This window comes from Quercus robur, chromosome 5 (assembly GCF_932294415.1).
Source record: "Quercus robur chromosome 5, dhQueRobu3.1, whole genome shotgun sequence".
NCBI lineage: Eukaryota > Viridiplantae > Streptophyta > Magnoliopsida > Fagales > Fagaceae > Quercus > Quercus robur.
The window spans coordinates 60,900,358-60,919,023 of record NC_065538.1 but is presented as its reverse complement, the minus strand read 5'-3'; the positions used below and the strand labels follow the sequence as shown (position 1 = coordinate 60,919,023).

At 35.7% G+C, this 18,666-nt stretch overlaps 1 long non-coding RNA gene and 1 pseudogene across 1 annotated transcript; one reads left to right on the top strand and one right to left on the bottom strand.

Moving 5' to 3' along the window:
* Positions 1-1,576: 1,576 nt before the first annotated feature.
* On the bottom strand, positions 1,577-3,233 carry LOC126726545 (uncharacterized). The gene is made up of 2 exons (XR_007655979.1): positions 2,665-3,233; positions 1,577-1,894 (listed from the first exon to the last, which is right to left on the bottom strand). It is a non-coding gene; the product is annotated as an uncharacterized LOC126726545 (long non-coding RNA).
* A 505-nt stretch (positions 3,234-3,738) lies between these two features.
* LOC126728486 (esterase-like) lies at positions 3,739-9,362 on the top strand (annotated as a pseudogene).
* The last annotated feature ends 9,304 nt before the right edge of the window (positions 9,363-18,666 follow it).

The following is an 18,666-nucleotide window of genomic DNA, read 5'->3' as shown; positions in this document are numbered from 1 at the left end:
ATAAAAATATCAGTTTTATAACAATAGATTTTTTTGTATAATTAAATACAATAGCTCCCACACGAAAATTACCAAAAATTTTAGGGGGAAAAAAAAGATGATGGTTGGTAATTAGTTTACTTCTTGGTATACAAGCATAAGTGAAGTTCTAAGGTGTTGTCTCCCCAACATTGCTGATGTAATCAGTTTTAGAAAGTTTTTCCACCTGGAAAATCATTGCAGTACACCATTTTCTTTTTCTTTTTTGATGAATCCCTCTTCCTTTTTCTCCTTCCTTGTGTCTTCCTCCCTAGTCCTTTGTATCTCTTTTTATTTTTTAATTATCTACTTTCCTCCTTGTGTCCCCCATGAATTCATCTTTTTCTCATCTCTTTTTTCTTTTTTACTGACCTTTGCCCTCTTCTTATATATGTATTCCTGTTTTTACTATAAAAAATAAAATAAAAATAATAATAAAAAAAATGTTGCTTGGAGGGTTGCATGGAAAAGAGAGCTCGCTTGAAACTCTCTCTTGATAGGCTATACATACAGAATGAAGAGGAAAAAGACTCTTTTCTATTTTATTTATCTTCACACTCTTGGTTTCAAGTTGACCGAATGTATGTTATATACACATATTCCACGTGCAACCATAACTTCCTCTGTAAGTACAACAATAACATTAATAAAATCTCGCTTTGATAGACTCCATATAATTTTCACATTTACTACAAGAATGTTTAATACTATACAAACTCATATTAATGGTCTATTTATCACTTTTACCTTGATTGTAAAATTGGCTTGTGTTGATATGGGTATTGATTTTTACATGCAGTGCTCAAGTGAAACTTTAAATTTAGAAAGATGTCTTGGCAAGCTTTAAATTGATGCTTTCCAAGAGGAAGGGGGACTAATCATATATAGGCTTGTTAGGATTGAGGTGAAATAGGTTGTCTTTATGTCAACCCAAAACAACATGTTTATTAAACGACTTAAATCGAATCATGTACGTGTCAACCTAACAAAATTTGTTTATTAAGCATAGTACATGGATCATGTTGGCCACATAATAAAAGGGTTATGTTAGGAATGAAGGGTTTTTGACATGATTATTAAATGGATCATGTTCGTGTCAACCTATGTAACTGAATCTCTCTCCCTTGACATGACTCCAACGATGCCTACCACAACACAACATGCATATGACCCACCAACACAAATTGCCACCCCTATGCTCAATACCTTGTTGTACTTGTACCACACATGTACTTATATTTACCTTACCTTCATACTACTCTAGCAAGGTTAAGGGCCTATAAGACAACTGTACAGCTATTTACACAGAATAGTATATAATAACTTCACTCAATTCTAACAGCTTTCTCCATCCCAAGAACAACTTGGTGTCTTTGTATCCTGATTTAACAGTTTGTTTAAAAGATTAACTGGGTTAGACTGTAAAATCAAGGCTATGCTTTTGCCAGAAATCTTCTTACAAATCGGGTATTTTATAGATTGGATAATGGTTAAAGTTAAACCCCAACAATTCTTGAACTACAGTATGTCTAAAAACACCAATATTCTTGAAGAGAGAGAGAGAGAGAGAGATATGAGCTATAAAAAATTGGAAATTGAGATGAATCTATATTCAAATTCTTGTGTTAACAACCTAACTATTTCCTAAAGGGAACTTCTCAAATTATCAAGGCAAAATCAATGGAAGCGAACATGAAATTGATGATGATGATTATATACATGATACTGCACTGATATCAATAACAAAGAAGACATAGATTGATTTATGGCAAAGGACTAAGGGCTGTTACCTAAAATCTTGCAAGTTGGAATGAAATGCCAATCTGCTCCATACTTGCCAGTTGCCAGAAGAGAAAGGCAGCAGCAGTTTACTTTTCTAAAGAGAAGAAGGAGATCGACAGAAGTTGTCAGCTTGTCATAACTGGAAGGTTAATAAAAGATAACAAATATAGCAACAACTTTTACTGGAACAAAGTTATTGCGGAACATCTATTATATTTTACCTCACTTTTTATGTTTTTTCCCCCACAAAATCTACTATAGATCCCTAATTTAACGATTTAGTCCCTACCAAACAAATTTAAATGAGGTCACTTTTAGACCCAAGCAAACTTATATTATATGGTTGTTTTTAGTTCCAAATTTGTCTAGCAGAATGATGATTTTAGTTTGGCCATGTCACCTAAAAGACCAAAAGCCAACATTTTAAACTTCAATTAAAATTGCTTTATGCTAAAATTTTGAGACCAATCATATATTTTATCATTTTTTTTATTGCTATGTGTGAGATACATTTTGCACAGCCTAACTAGCCAGAACAGCATTAAGAGTCAAACCCAATTGGCAACTTTTAGAATGTAACAAAATCATGAAAGTGTATATTGCAGCCTCAGCATGAGAATATAATTCCATTAACAAGTCAAATCAAACACCACCAATAAAAAATAATCGATAACGGTTTGAAGTTTCAACTATGCATAGATTTGAGTAGTCAAGCGAGACGTTCCCCTTCGTAGCAACTATACATATGATTATCAACCCCAACAAAAAGTCATAAAATTCATTCAAAACAAAAATACTAATATTGTTGACAACCCAAAAAACAAAAACAAAAACAAAAAAGTAATGAGAGAAAAGGTCACCTACTCTTGCTCTTGAGGAGGAAAGAAGCTTGCTTTTGGGATTTCCATATCGTTTATTGAAGCTTTCTTTCTACTTGGCATGGTTGGCCGTCGGTATTTGCTTTTGCACAGCAGGTGTTTGACGAAAAGTCGAAAAGCTCCCAAGAGATTATAAGTTAGACTTGCGTTAAATTCAGACCCATAGAAAATTAAAAATTAAGCCCTTTTGTTCAATGCTCCGATCAAATCCGCAGTTCACATCCTCCAAAATATTACAATGCTTGGAATGAAAACCCAAAACATGAACAAGAACCAAACCGATTTGGAAGGTTGATTTGATAACCATAAACACAAGAGTCCAATTGACTGTGTTCTGTAAAGAGGCCTTGGTGGGTTTGGGTGTATTGTGGCTTTGTGTGATTGGACTTTTTGTGCAACTTTATGGTGTGGTGGTGGAGGTTTTAATTATTATTTGAGTGACTTCTGTTTGGGCCTTAGTGGCTGTGGGCTATGTGGCTACGGCAGAGGTGGAGGAGGACTGAGAAAGTCAATTGGTTTTCTCACGGGAAGTTAAAAAAGGGGTTCTAGTGTCCAAGGGAGTCAAAGCCCATTGGGTTCCATATATGGCATGGCATATTCAAGGGTCTTCAATGACTAAAGGGTGACTTTCATATTATTGGGTCTTATCTATATTTATATATTTAGGATTTTTTTTTTTCAAAATAACACTCCTTTTTAAACAATTTTGTTAGTTTGTATTGTTTCCAAACTATTTATGAAAGTAACATCTCGAGTCTAAAATAATCGACTTCTTTGTAGTAACTCGAGTCTATAGAAATTGATTTCCAATAGAACTCGAATCTGTAGGAAACGATTTCCAGTAGAACTCGAGTATTAGAGACAGTTGATTAATCAAATCATTTGATTACTCTTGAAGAAGGGTAATGAGATTTTATTTTATTTTATTTTATTTTATTTTTTTTGATAAAGGGAAATGATAAAGTTGATTAGCTAAAGTGGTAGATTTCTCATTTCAGTAAGAAAAAAGAAAAAATTGCCTCACAGTCACAGCTAGACCAAAAAGTAAAAGAACTAATGAATGTCTTCGTCCAAAACGGAAGCTTTCACCATTGAGGAGTTCGGTTGTGTAGCTATTGTTCTTCAACTCTATGATATATATATATATATATATATATATATATATATATATATATATATATATATATATATATATATATAAATAGTTACAACATACTGCAAATCTTGTAACTCGAACTTTGTCTCTCTTAGACCTCTAAGTACTCTCAGCTAACTTCTTCATAATTTTTTTTTTTATCCACTACTTCTTTATAATTAGTATGTGCTTGATGATCTAATTTCCATCATCTTATTTATTTTATAATTAATGTAAAGATATAACTACACTAAAAAAAAAAAAAAAAAAAGTGATAGGTAATAATAGATGTTTTTATAATAGTTTTTTTTTTTTTTTTTTTGAGTGAGAATTTCAACCCATGGCCTCTGCTCCTAATAATAGCTCTTTATCATCATACTAAGACACCAATCAGTTTTTGGTGTAAGTGGGGATTGAACCTCAGATCTCTTATTCAACCATCAAAGACTTTACTAGTTGAGCTAACTGGAACCCACTTTTATAATTGTTAATTGATAGGTAATAATAGACCATAATTTCTTCATAAATTGATGTGAATGTTCACATATGTCCCTCAATAAGTTGTGAAAAAGATAGTAAAATTTACTATCTATAGCGTTGTCAAAATTAATTTAATTTCCATTATAAGAACTGTGCCTAATTATCACAGTTTGATAACATTGAATTGTTGCAGCAAAGAGTGTTGGTCTCCCAAATCTGGACTCTTACCTTGATTAATTCCTTGGGGACAAACTTCACACACGGTGCAAATTTTGCCACATATGCATCCACAATCAGACTACCAACCAGTATTATACCTGCTGGTACATTTAGTCCCTTCTACCTCGATGTCCAATACTCACAATTTTTACAGTTCAAGTTCAGATCACATTTGCTAAGGCAAAAAGGTAAAGTGGATCAATGGGTAAACACTTCACTTGTTCGTAATATTATGTATTTGTTGAGAATTGAGGGTGCTTATAACAAACATCTATGTTATCAAATGCATTTTTACTTTGTATTGGGCCTTTGATTTTCTTGTAGGAGAAATATATGCAAATTTAATGCCCAAGGGGGATTACCTTTCAAAAGCTTTATACACATTCGATATCGGTCAGAATGATCTTGCTGAGGGGTTCTTTTTTGGTAACATGACCATAGAGAAAGTCAATGATTCTATCCCTGATATAGAAAACAAGTTCTCCATTAATGTTAAGGTTAATTTATATTAATATTGATTAGTGGTTGATAATGGGCTGGCTTGACCTAGACCTATTACTACAAGAAGAAACATCCTTTTGTTAAACCAATTACAACCGAAAAATAAAAAATGAAATTTGGTAACTAAACTTTGTTTTATTAGTTCTAATCAAGTGAAACTATGGTGTAGAATATATAGGGAAATTATTGTGTACTATCGGAGTACCATAAATGTGTACTCTCTCATCTCACATGAATGGTGGATCCCACTAATTAAATTCATGGTGGGAGCCATCATTTATGTGAGAGGAGGGAGTACGCATTTATAGTACTCCGAGAGTACCTAATAATTTTCCGAACATATATAACTTGGGAGCTAGATCTTTTTGGATCCACAACATGGGACCAATTGGCTGCCTTCCCCTTATTTTGGCCAATAGTTCAAACTTCTAAGGGACAGTTATGGTTGCACAAATCCTTATAAGTTATAATGATGTAGATCAATATTTCAACCACAAATTGAAGGAGGCCATAGTTCAACTCAGGAAGGATCTTCCTTCGGCTGCATTCACATGACATATGTGGATGTCTACTCTGTCAAGTACTCTCTATTTAGGTTGCGTTTGAATAGTTTGTTTTTTGCCAACTTAAAGCATTCTCATCAGGTGTGCCAAATGCCAAATATTTGGCATTTGGCACACCAAACACCAAAAAACCCTTCTCATGAGGTGTTCTACATCCTATAAATTTTGACACACGTGAACAATATCGTTCTATTTTTGGAACGGTATAGACAAATGTGCTATAAAAAAAATACTTTTTTATTCCATTTCTCTCTCTTTCTTTTTCTTCTTTCTTTCACCGCCTCACTTCATCTTCTCAGTTCTCACCTCTCTTCCTTATTTTTTTTTTTCTTCTTTCTTTCTCCAAAACCTCCACCTCTCCCTTTCTCTTGCTTATATTTTTCCCTTTTTTTCTTTTCTGTCACTTTCTCTGCGCCTTCTCTATCTTCTTCTTCTTCTTTTTTCCCTGTCACTCTCCCTCTCTTTTCTTTTCTTTTTTCCTTCACCTAAGCCGTTGCCATTGAGATCGGCCGTCACCATGGAGTTCGGCCTTGCCGTGGAGTTCAACCTTGCCGATGAGGCAATTGCCGTGGAGATCTTTGATTCTGATCTACGTCCTTTTTTTTTTTTTCTTCCTTCAGTTGTGAATTCCATGTGACTGTGATTATGGGTGAGTTGGTTCTTTTTCAAGCTCTTTTTTTTGGGATAGTTTTGTGTTGATTTTGGGGATTTTTTAAAAAGTTGTATTGGGTGATGGTGGTGGCTGGTGGATTTTTGTTGGTGGTGGCGAGTTTTACCTATGGGTGGTGGTGGCGGGCTGTGTTGTGTATGGTGGGGTTTTGTTGAAGATTTTGAGTAGTTTCCTTTTTTTTTTTTTTTTTTTCTTCTTCTTCTCAGGACCGGTGATTATGGTTGTAGTTTGTGGCGGTGGTTGTAGCGATGGTTCTTGGTTCTTGGTTGGTGGTGACTGCTAGGGCTGTGTGTTTGTATATTGTTGGGTTTTGAGTAAATATATTATTTTAATGTGTTGTATATATTATTTAAATGTTTAGAATGAAAGAATAGAACATTTGATAAATGGTTTATTGTAAAATGATGTGGTAAAATAGTAAAGTATGCTTTTGGTGTGTCAAAATGGCATTTTTTATGAGAGAGCTAATGAGAATGCTCTACTATTCAGCTTATTTTTGTCACTATTTATGGGTCCCACTGCAATTCTTGATACTATTCATGGGTCTTAGTGTACTATTTCAGCTAACTTTTACCTTTATCTACTGTATTTTGAGCAAAAAGTTTTCAGTTTTAGTAAAATAAGCAGATCCCAAATAGACCTTTAGTAAATTTAAGGAATAGGGTAAGCCTTATGATAATTTATACTTTATAATGAAAATTATATAACATAAAAGTATTAATAATCATGTAAGGAGTCATCTTAATGTTTTCAATGGCGAAATTCAAAATTTAATTTCTCCCTCCCCAAGCTATTGAATTGTAAAAAAAAAAAAAAAAAAAAAAAAATGTGGGCAGAACCAAAATTTAACCTTTGGGGGCCAAAGTTTGAAAAAAAAAAAATTAACCATTTAAGAATGAGAATTTATAAGAAGATTCAACATTAAATTAATAGATGAAAAATAAAACTAACATCAATTTAAGGTTAAAATAATAATAATAATAAATAATGTAGGGGGTCAAAAACCCAAGGTAAGCCTCGGTGGTTGGGCTTTGGATAGATCTTGGGCCCAATACAATTAATTTGTATAGGTAGGGACATGGACCAACACTTAGGCTTTTTTGAGACGGTAGCTAGATGAAATAAAAAATGAAAGGATAAACTTCCAGATTTGCTCTTGTATTTCTAGGTCTTAAGAACGTCTGAATTTGTCTTTTATCTTCGGGCTAGTTGAGGAAAATTTTTACACTTGATTGAACTTTACAATTTCAGTTCTCTAACTCTTTCCTTTGTTTTTTTTTCCGATCCCTGTTCATGTGGGATCTTTCCACTTTTATGGCCATTTGATTTACATCTCAGCCTTCCACTTGGAGGGCTAATATTCCACTTCTAGATACTTGTCACATCCTTACTTGGCTGACGGTGATAGAGTAGGATAGAGGCCGTATGGACACTATTTAAGGGTCATTCTGCCATTAATGTAACAGGTTGGGTTGTTGTGGTGCATTTAATGCAAATATGATAGTTGCTTTACTCAAAAGCTTCCTTCCTTTCTTGCCTACACCTGTCACCATGCCATTCTGTAGCTCTTTGTCTTTTAGCTCGAGTTGCTTCCTCCTCGTCTTCCACGAGATACCCTTTATGAGGCCTTCTTAGGTGAAAAGTAATTCTCGGGTTGCTTGGCTGGCAGTGGTAGAGCACCTCAGCTAGACTAGGCCCAGCTTGGTAGTGAATTGGGCCCAATCACTCCTCAGGCCTACTTGGGTGGGGTGCCCCTCCCCCCCCCCCCCCTCCCCACAATAATAATAATAATAATAATAATTTCTTAATATATTTCTATCATCATTAACTTTTTTTTTTTATATCCCAAAAATCATATATGATTGATTTATGTATAGAATTTCATAGTAATTTCTATTGATTCTAAAGCAAGTGACTACCATAAATTTTGTTGTCACATTTAATCTACTATCTAATTTCTAAACCCAAATTTAAAAAAAAAAAAATTGAAATGAATTTATGATTATGACAATGAAAGAAAAATATAACTTTGAGAAAATGTAAAAGACCAATATTTTAACATAAATATAGTTTTTTTTTTTTTTTTTAATTTACTCAATCGAAAATACTCAACTTTATGTTTTATTCACACTAAACTATAGACATAGTTAACCATAATTATTATTTTTTAATGCTTAGATCAATCCAAAATATTTTCTTTTTATAAGAGAGAGACAGAGAGCTTTGCCTTATTGATTTTGTGATAACACTAGTGATTTATGCACAAATTGACAACATTTAAAAACGTAAATAAATAAATAAATAATTTCTAATTAAGTTTTACCTCTCACATGACAGTGCAGTAATTGCATGAATCCACATTTGACAGTTCATGTATTAATTAACCTTTTTTTTAAGGGGACTATATATGGATTTAGGCCAGTTGGTTTTTTCTATTTCATGAGGTCTCTTTGGGCCAATTTGATTTTTTGTAACTTGGATAGAAGAAAATTCATCGCTGATTGAATTGATTAATAACCGAAGATCTATTGAATTTATCTACGGTTTAATAAAGTTTAAAAAAAAAAAAAAAACTATAAATTTTAATAAGTTTACAAATTTTCTTAACCAAATACCATAAAAACTTAAGTTTATACTATAATTTAATTTTAACTGTATACATATTATTAAATATAAATAATAAATAATCAAGGTGCCACGACCCTTTGGTCCAAATGTAGTTCCGTCCCTTTTTTAATGATGATCATTCTTATAGATTTAGATGATCATTAACATTTATCATTTTTATTCATTCATTTAAAATATTTTATTAATGAAGCATAATTTCATGTTTATTAATTGTTTGGTTGAAAATAACAGGATTTGAAATCTCCCTCGTTGCCTGTTGTGGCTATGGTGGCATATACAATTATAGCAGCAATGTTGGCTGTGGAGGAACAATTACAGTCAATGGAAGCCAGATATTTGTTGGTTCATGTGAATGCCCCTTTGTTAGAGTAAATTGGGATGGAATTCACTATATAGAGGCTGCTAACAAGTTTGTTTTTGATCAAATTTCAACCGGAGCTTTTTCAGATCCACCCGTACCTTTGAAAATGACTTGTCACGACATTTAGATTCATAGGCACCTATATATATAAATAAGAATAATCTTGTATACTGGTTATAATGTACTCTTTAATTTTGTCTTCCTTATTGTAATTGTTTATATTCTGAAATAGTCTATCATATTGAAGTTAGTCCTTTTAAATTTCTCTAAAAAAAAAGGTTTCCTATTAAATAAACTAGAATGAATTAATGACCATTTTGGATTTCTTTTTTCTTTTTCATTGTCTAATTAAATAAATAGCCAGAAGAATGCTGTCATTGCAGAGAAACTATTAAATTTTGTTATGTTTCCAACATTATTAGTAGGGCTTGTGGGGTCTTTAGTTTTTTGGGGTGGGGAAACACGTACTGTGATCATCTCCGCAAAAAATTGTTTACTTCTACACTCTTTTCTCTTCTTTCTAGCACTCTTTCTTTTGTGTGAGAATGGATGAAGTTCTTAAGGATTGGAAAAAACTCTCTGACAGGTGAGGAAGAGGAAAAAGTTAAGCTGACGAAATCTCAGTTCAGTAAGAAAAATGAACATGTGTTAGCAGCAAGGTTTATGACACGAAGAGCTCTCAACGTGGAAGCAGTAGGGAGACCTTTCAAACCACTTTGGAGGGCACGGAAAGGTTTTGAAATTAGGGAAGCAGGTGATCATGTTCTCCTATTTGTCTTTGAACTAGAAACGGATGCTGAACGGGTTTTAGCAACAGAACATTGGTCTTTTGATAAGCATGTGGTACTACTCCAGTGCTACGACTACTCGATTCCGACAAAAAACCTAAGGTTTACGTCTATGAAGTTTTGGATTCAGATGCATGGATTGCCAGTTAGCCTACTAAACTCTGAGACCGCCATGGAACTGGGGGGAAAAGATAGGTGTTGTCCTATCTACAAAACACTGGGAAGAAATGATTGGAGGTGACTTTATTCGAGTGAGAGTAGAAGTTGATGTCACAAAACCCCTCTGTAGGGGTCGCAGAGTTGCACTTAACAAGAAGGATGAAGTTTAGGTCTCTCATAAGTATGAAAAGTGTAAGGTTGAATTTAATCAACCATCTTATTGGCTTTATTCCGTGCCAAATTTACTTGTATTTCAGTAATTAGTAACCCTGTATTTAGGTGGGATTGTTATAAGGGTAGTGAGTGAGATAGAGTGTTGAAATGCTCAAGAGTGTGCAAGAAAACAGAGACTCACGACTGGATCTCGTGGGTGACTTGTGGTTGCAAGCCGCCAGAAGATGCACACGTGCCAGGCATGCCAGAAGTTGAAGTGTCATGCTAGCTGGAGCACTACAAGACAAAATAGAACAACTGGCCGTTCAGTTATCTCGCGGCTGGATCTCGCGACCCAGTCAAGCAGTGAGGCCAAGCAGCGAGCCAGCCCTGTTTTGAAAAACCTGACTCTTCACATTCCATTCTCACCCCAGTATAAATACCCCTTATTCCCACAAAAGAAAGAGAGCTTCCAGAGAGAATTTTGAGAGAAAAACCCTAGTGTAAAACAAGATTGATTCATCCACAATCTTCACATAAAAGACTCTTCAAATTCCTCAACTCTCTTCCTCTCCATTGTTAAATCCTTGAGAGGCTTTTTACCAAAACTTTTTCTCACCATATCCATTACTGTGAGAGGGCTGTTTGGTGTTCTGGGAAGCAGTTAGGAAGGAACCAATTTACATTGGTTGATGCTATGGTCAAGTAGCGGAATCCGAGAAGCTAGAAAAGAAATAGGTTCGGCGCAACCTCATTGGAACAAGAAGCTTGGAGGGCTTAGGTACACTGGGTATATTAGGCTTGGAGGATCTATTGCTGTTAATGTATCCCAACTACATTTTCTAGTGGATTACTTACTGCTTGAAGGGCGGGGGAGAGGTTTTACGCCGAGGGCTTCGGTTTCCTCTTCGATAATACATCGTGTGTTGTCCTTGTGTTTGCATCTTCCTTCCCTTAATCTTTGCCTTTTATTTTCTGCTGTGGATGTGATTTAATTGGCTTAGATTTTTTACCAATTATATTTATAGCTTGTGTTCATTTTCCGCACACTAGTTGTTTGTCATAAAGCTTGAATTGGTTATTTTGTAATTGGAGGTCTAACCGTTCAAGGGTGTTTTTTACACTAATTGAACTTTCAAAAAGCTTTCAAATTTCTGTTATTGGTGTGGAATGATATCACACACTGAGAAAGACTGAGAAGTGGATGGTCAGCAAAGGAACGCTTAATGTAGACCAATAAGGATATGGTGCTTGGCTGCGAGCACTTCCTTATAATCCAGGTAAGATGTACTCAACAAAAATCACAGGATTGGGTGATGGCTTTGGACATACTCAGTTAAGGAAGGAAGTAACAGAAAACGTTCAGCTTCATGTGACACAAGGTGAAAAGCAAAATTCCGAAATGGTGGCTTCGATGACTGGGATAACTCTTCGGAATGATGTGATTGAGATTGTAGAACACGCGCAAGGTGGAGCAGAAAAGGTGGACAAACCGCGGGATTCAAATTTGGTTTCCCCGTGTTTGGTGGACACCTTATCGCAATATTCACTCCATGGAGAAGTCAAAAATTGAGGAGACTAATCCAAATCACAACTTATCTCTTATCCTCAATCAAGCCGATAACTTTAAAAATCAATTGAAAGAGATAGACTCAGAAATTCAGACATTTGAAAGTAGAAATAAATCCTTATTAGATAACAACCTGGAGATTTCAGATACAGTTTCAAAGGGACAATGCATAGGAAAGGAAAAAGGAAATCTGGAAAATTTGAACTTGGGCTCTGACATGACACGTGAAACATAAACACATGAGGATTGAATCATTGAACCCTCCACTATACGTAAATGGAAAAAGATTGCACATTTGGTAAGTGAGTTCAAACTCACATTTTCACATTTTAAACTACATTACACATTTTTTCACACACTTTTTCACCTACACGTATTTCAAAAAACTCCAAACAACAATTCTAAAACTACTCTACCAAACACTCCTTTAAGTTTCAAAGGTCAGGATATCTCAATGGCGAAGGCTGTGAAGCAACCCCGCCAATCCAAATGAGTCTCATTGTTTGGAACTATCATAGGTTTGGGAACCTACATACAAGGAAGGAGCTCAGAGTAGTGATCCGAGCAAAAGATCCATCTGCAGTGTTTATAGTCGAGACATAGGCAAACAAAGCAAGGCTAAAAGAAATTCAACAACAGATAGAATTTGAAAATATGTTCTTTGTGGAGAGAAATAATAAAGATGGAGGTCTAGCTTTGTATTGGAGGAATTCCTTGGATTTGAGTATTGACACTTTTTCGAAGAATCATATAGATGCTATTATTAAGAAGGGGACAAAAGAGGCATGGAGATTCACTGGTTTCTATAGGGAACCAATTACCCATAAACGTTTTGAATCCTGGAATAAGCTTCGCCAACTGAACAACAAATACAATCTTCCATGGCTTTGCGCAAGAGATTTTAATGAGATTGCTCGAAGCTCTGAAAAGTTAGGTGGAAGTAATAGAAGTCAAACTCAGATGCAGTTATTCAGGGATGTCATGGATGAGTGTGGATTCATGGATCTTGGTTGTGTGGGATCACCATTCCCTTGGCAAAAGCATTTTGTAGATGGTCACTCTATATGGGAAATGTTAGATCGGGGTCTAACAACAAACAAGTGGCTAATGAAGTTCTCTGGGACACGAGTTCATCATCTTACTTCTAATTCTTCAAATCACTTCCCTCTCTAGATTGTTCCTAACGGTCTAGAAGTTGTAAGCTCAACAAAGCCATTTCGTTTTGAAGAGATGTGGCTCTTAGATCGAGGATGCTCTAATGTAGTTGAAGCAGTGTGGTCATAATATGGTTTTACTAATCCAGCTATCAAGGTCATGAAGAAGATAGAGAAGTGTGGCAAGGAGTTGAAGAGATGGGATCATGATCACTTTGGGAATGTAAGGTGGGAGTTAGCAAAAAAGAGAAGATTATTGGTAATAGCTAAAAAAGAAGCAATGAGATCTGGAATAAACCACAGGGCCTGAGAGCTGAAAAGAGAAATTATTGAACTCATTGATAAGGAGAATAGGATGTGGTTTCAACGATCCAAGGTTCTTTGGGCACAAAATCATGATAAGAATTCAAAGTTCTTTCATGTCCAAGCCACACAAAGAAAAAGGAAGAATTCAATCCAAAAGATCTGTGATGCTTCTAGGGTATGGACCTCAAATCCTGAAGATATAGCAAAGTGTTTGGTGGACTATTACCAAGAGCTATTTACTACGACAAATCTCCAACAAAATGAAACAACTACAAACTCCATTAACAGCTTAATCAGTGAAGAGATGAATGCCCAACTGACCTCAGATTTCAAGGTGTGGGAGATTCAACAAGCAATCAAACAGATGGCTCCTCTCAAAGTCCCAGGACCTGATGGTATGCCCCCATTATTTTATCAACACTATTGGAATTTAGTTAGTGATGATGTATGTCAATCTATTCTTAAGTTCTTGAATACTGCTTCCTTACCTGAACACTTAAATCACACTTATATCACCCTAATCCCAAAGACAAAGAACCCAAAATTTGCCTAAGAATTTCATCCCATCAGTCTATGCAATGTCCTATACAAGATTTTCTCAAAAGTCTTGACAAATAGACTAAAACAAATTCTACCAAAAATTATCACTAAACACCAGAATGCTTTTACTAAAAGTAGACTGATCTCTGACAATGTTTTGGTAGCTTTTGAATCTCTTCATAATATGTAGAAACATAATGGGAATGATGACTTTATGGCAATAAAGTTGGATATGAGTAAAGTGTACGACACGGTGGAGTGGTCATATCTAGAGGCAGTGATGAAGAAAATGGGGTTTGCTGAAAAATGGATTGGGCTTGTTATTCTTTGTGTCACATCAGTCTCATATTCCATACTTGTCAACGGAGATCCAAAAGGATTGATTATTCCTTCAAGGGGAATTCGATAGGGTGATCCTCTATCCCCCTTTCTCTTCCTACTTTGTACAGAAGGGTTGCATGACCTCATCAGTAAAGCAGCAGAACAAGGAGACATACGGGGCTATTCTCTGTCTCGAAATGGCCCTCGCTTGACTCACCTCCTTTTTGCAGATGGCAGTATTTTATTTTGCAGGGCTACCATTCAGGAATGTCAGAAGATCTTGGACATTCTAGACATATATGAAAAATGTTCAGGGCAGCAGATCAATAGAAGCAAAACTACTATTTTCTTCAGCAAGTTCACATCTAAAAAGAATAGAGATCATATAAAGGTAGCTCTAGGGGTCCCAGAAATAAAACAGTACAAGAAGTATTTGGGATTACCATCATTGGTGGGTAGAAATAAAAAGGCAATTTTCAACTATATTAAGGAGAGGATTTGGAGAAAGATCCAAGGTTGGAAGGAAAAGCTACTGTCTCAAGTAGGAAGGGAAATACTGATCAAGGCAATAGTTCAAGCTATTCCCATTGTAAAGTTGTGATTTGCAACTAATTTATGTTGGCTTTAATTCTGTGCCAAATTTAATTGTAATTTTGTTCAATCTTTTGTACCCTGTATTTTATGTGAGATTTCATTGTAAGGGTTGTGTGTGAAAGAGAGTATGAAGACTCAAGACTCATTGAAAATCAAAGGTGTTTTCACAAGTAGCTCTCGAGAAGCCTTCCTGCAAAGTGAAGCATGTGCTCAGCACATGACTGGAATGTGAAGAGTCATGATAAATGGTGACAATTGGTTTTCACGAGTGTCTTGCAAGTAAAGCCTTCCTGCGAGATACCCACGAAACATTTTGTTCTGCCAATTTGTCATATTTGATACACCAGGTCTCTACCCACACTATATATACCAACATTACCCACATATTGAGAGGAGTGTTTTTCAAAGAGAAAACCCTAACCATTGCCCTTGAGAGTGAGAGATTGTCATACCCACAATCCTTTACACAATCCATTGTGGTTTTCCTTAACTCCTACCTCTTCATATCCAAATCCTAAAGAGATTGATAGCCCAAATATTTACCACACTCATCCTAAGTGTAAAGTGAGGTTTTGGTGCTGCTAGGAAGCATTGGAAGAAGCCATTTTTTGGTAGATGCAATCAGACTGAATTACGTGATCTAGAGAGCTGGAGAAGACAAAGCTTCGTCAAGTCAATTGGTAGTAAGAACTTGGAGGGCTCAAGTACGTGGGGTAGACTAGGCTTGAAGGTTCTTTTGTTATTCGTATACTCCAACTCATTCTCTAGTGGATCGATTTACCACTTGGAGGGCGGCGGAAAGGTTTTTCACCAAGTTCTTTGGTTTCTTCTTCAATAACACATCAACTTGTTATCTTGTATTTGCATTCTTCTTCCTTACTCTTTTAGTTTTCATTTTATTGCTGTGATTTAATGAATATGGCTTAGAGTAATTATACTGTTTGTTTGCTCGCATTTACTCTATTTTGCACCTAGTTTAAGTTAGAGTAAAATCAACCGAGCCGTAATTTTAATTTGGTGGTCTAAACAGCTGTTGTGTTTTCACACAAATTCAAGCTTTGAATTGGTATCAGAGCGGGTACACTTGCAGTAGTTTCATTACCTAAGTGTGATCCTAGACCCTTTTTGAGATGGATCGATCTCAATCACTTAATGCTCCTTCATACTTTGATGGAAGCAATTATTCTTTTTGGAAAGTCCATATGAGGGCATTTCTATGTTCTATTGATGATAGTGTTTAGGACGCTATCGAGATAGGTTGGACTAGGCCGGAGGCCGCCAAATCCACATGGGATAAGGTAGCTCTTGCGGCAACTAACGCTAATAGCAAGGCTTTAAATACTATTTTCTGTGGTGTTTCCCCTAACGAATTTCACAGGATCTCTCATATTACAATTGCCAAGGAGACGTGGCAAATCTTGGACACCAAGTTGCAAATGCTGACCACACGCTTTGAGGAGCTGAAGATGAGTCATTCGACTCATTTTACGGGAAGTTAAATGAAATGGTGATTGGGAAATTCAACTTGGGAGAAAAGACGGAGGACTCCAAGATTGTGAGGAAAATTCTACGATCATTGCCGGAGAGTTTCCGTGCAAAGGTCACTGCCATCAAAGAAAGCAAAGACCTTAATGAGATTAAAATTCAAGAACTCATCGGTTCTCTTCAAACTTATGTATCTCTACCATCTCAAAGGAAGAGCAAATCTCTTGCTTTCAAGATAGTCAATGAGAGATTGGAAGCTCAAGACTCCTCAAATGAGGATGAGGTTGAAAAGGATGTGGCATACCTTGCTAAGAACTTCCGTAAGTTCCTAAAGTTCAAGAGAGATGGAAAGTCGTTTGAGAAGGGCAAATTCTCAAATTTCAAGAAGGGCAAGAAAGATTTCAAGAAGAAGGATTCAAGAGATTCCTCACCGTCCAAAATGGTCACATGCTTTAAGTGCAAAGGACATGGGCATATGAAGAAAGAATGCCCCACATATTTGAAAGCAAAGGGTAAAGTCTTTGCAACTACCCTCAGTGACTCAGATGGTTCAAACTCTGACTTGGAAGAAAGTTATGACAGAGAAGGAAATTACTCCGCATTATGGCCATTGCACCTATGGACTCATCAAAAGATTTGAGCCTTCTAGTGAAAGAACTCGATGAACACACCGAAGTAGAGTTTATGGGAATTGGGGAAAAATCTGATGATGAAAATGGAGGAACTAAGGAATTGCAAGAATCTTATAATTCTCTTCTTGAGAAAACCAGAGAGTATGCTAGAGTGGCTAAGGCAACCATCAGAAAAATGAAGAAAGCTAAACAAGACTACAAGAGCATACTTGTAAGGTACAAGGAAACGAAGTGTGAAATTGAGGTGTTAAATGGAGAACTAACTGAGGCCTACTCCAAGATCAAGTTTCTTGAGCTTGAAGTGATTCAAGCTAATGCCAAAGTGGAGCGTGTTGCCTCCAAGAAACTTGACTAAGTGTTTGCACATCAAAAACCTTTTTTCTGACAAAAATGGATTAGGATATTCCAAAAAGAGTAGTTCAAGTGCCAATGTGTCCAAGGAGATGAAATTTGTTAAAGCTAAGGAACCAATGGTAGCAACTCCAAGTGTTGAGAATGGAAAAGTGGAGAAAAAGCCAAATGGAACTGCTCAAAAGGTTTTAACAAAATCCAAAAATCCAATTGTGGCCAAACCCAAGATTAAAGGGAAGTCTCTGCCAAAGCCTCAAAGAGGTCCTCAAGTTCAACACTTCTGCCACCATTGTAGAGTTCAAGGACACACAAGGCCCAACTGCTATAAACTTCACGCATTGAAGAAAGCAGATTCTTAAAGGCTAAGGAGACAAGGAAAAGGGAATTGGAACATCAAGCAGTCAAAAGGGCGAGAAGCTGATTTCGGTTTTAGTGATGTGATAAAGATAATAGATACCATCACTTCTTGTTTGGCAAGATTCAGCCAAAGGTTTGAGATTCACAGCTCTAGTACCCAATCCTCTGGGGATATCACCCTAAATGCACATGCCGTGTAGGTGAAGAAGGGTACACATGCATAAGCATTAGACCATGTCCATGCATCAATACTTTCTATATATTGTGACTTTGATTGGTTGTTTGCTTATGATTCACATTTTAGCATGTTTCTTTTCAAGTTTGTTTTATACTTGTTGTTTTTATTGATCTTACTTTACATGTTTTGTTTTTTAGTGTGTTGAAAAATTCAAAAACCCATAAAAATTGAAAAATCTCTAAAAAGTTTGATCACTTGTGCTATGTATATCACATGTGAGTTTGGCCTAATACCTTCATACTAATAATGTAATGCATTTACGAGCTTCCCTTATTATGTATGCACATCTATCTTTGTGGGAAAAATCTTGAAATCTATGTGTGACCGTTGTAAATCGATCTTCAAGCTTGTCATAAAAGATTGGTCAATAGTCTTGATGGTTTTGTTATATGCATAGACTTGTGCCTATATATCTTCACACACCTTTTTATGTTTTTTCTTTATAGCTCAATAAATGTCAAATCTCGAAAAGAGATAATGAGCTACAAAAGCCATCGCACATACTAGTATTTGACTAGGAAAAATGGAAAGCGACTTGTATTGAAATGTATGGTGCCAAAAAAGCCAAAAGCTTACTCACAAAATGAAATATCAAAAATTTTAGGCATCAATCTCAAAAAGAGATGTAAAGATAAAAAATGATCAAATGTTGTGAATTGTAAAGAAGCCAAATGAAAAGCTTCAAAGATATGTAATCATTTTCTTGTGGGAGGTCATATATGTTCATTTCTATAATTGAGATAGACCACTTGACTTAGTACCAGTTGTATATGACTTGATTGA